The sequence below is a fragment of the Bubalus bubalis genome, chromosome 16, assembly GCF_019923935.1.
Source record: "Bubalus bubalis isolate 160015118507 breed Murrah chromosome 16, NDDB_SH_1, whole genome shotgun sequence".
Lineage (NCBI taxonomy): Eukaryota > Metazoa > Chordata > Mammalia > Artiodactyla > Bovidae > Bubalus > Bubalus bubalis.
In genome coordinates, this window is record NC_059172.1 from 4,657,339 (window position 1) to 4,658,286 (window position 948).

General features: G+C 43.0%; 1 pseudogene; it reads right to left on the bottom strand.

Moving 5' to 3' along the window:
• Window positions 1-948, bottom strand: LOC112579410 (annotated as a pseudogene).

The window sequence follows — 948 nt, forward strand, 5'->3', positions numbered from 1 at the left end:
TTACTTTAATTGTGTGGAGCTCTTTCTCTTCTGTAAGACTCTGCTGAGAGCATTTTTTACCTCTTTATTTCGAAGACTGTATATAAGTGGATTCAGCATGGGGATGACAATACTATAAAAAACAGAAACCGCTTGATCCTTTCCCAAAGAGTAGGACTTACTTGGTTTTACATAAGTAAAAATCGCAGTGCCATAGAAGGTGGTGACTGACAGGAGATGGGAGGCACAGGTAGAGAAGGCTTTCTGCTTCCCTGCAGTGGAAGTGATTTTCAGGATAGTGGATAGGATGGACACATAGGACACAGATATTGTGATAAGAGACACCACTAGGGTGGAGCCAGCAAAAATGGATATTATGATTTCAATATCATGTGTGTCAGTGCAGGACAGTGCTAAAACTGGGGGTGCATCACAGAAAAAGTGATAGATTACATTAGAGTCACAGAAATGCAATTTGCTCAATCAAAGCACATTGACAAAGGTGTCCATGAAGCCAATCAAGAAGGATCCAAAGACAAGAGAGCAGCAGCGTCTAGTGGACATAATAGCTGGGTAATGCAGAGGCTTGCAGATGGCTACATAGCGATCACAGGCCATGGAGGAGAGAAGAAGACATTCAGTGACCCCCACAAAGACAAAACAATTCATCTGGATGAAGCAGTTCAGGTATGAAATATACCTGTTGGAAGTCAGTAAATTGTCTAAAGCTTTAGGGGTGACGGCGGTTGAGAAACTGAGGTCAAGAAATGACAGGTGAGTGAGGAAAAAATACATGGGTGTGTGAAGCTGGAGATCCAGGCAAATTATCAACATCATTCCTGCACTGCCCAGCACAGTAATCAAGTACATCAGGAGAAATAAGGTGAAGAAGGCCAGCTGGATCTCTTCAGAGTCTGTCAGTCCCTTGAGGATGAAGTCAGACACATGAGTGATATTCCTTCTGCCCAT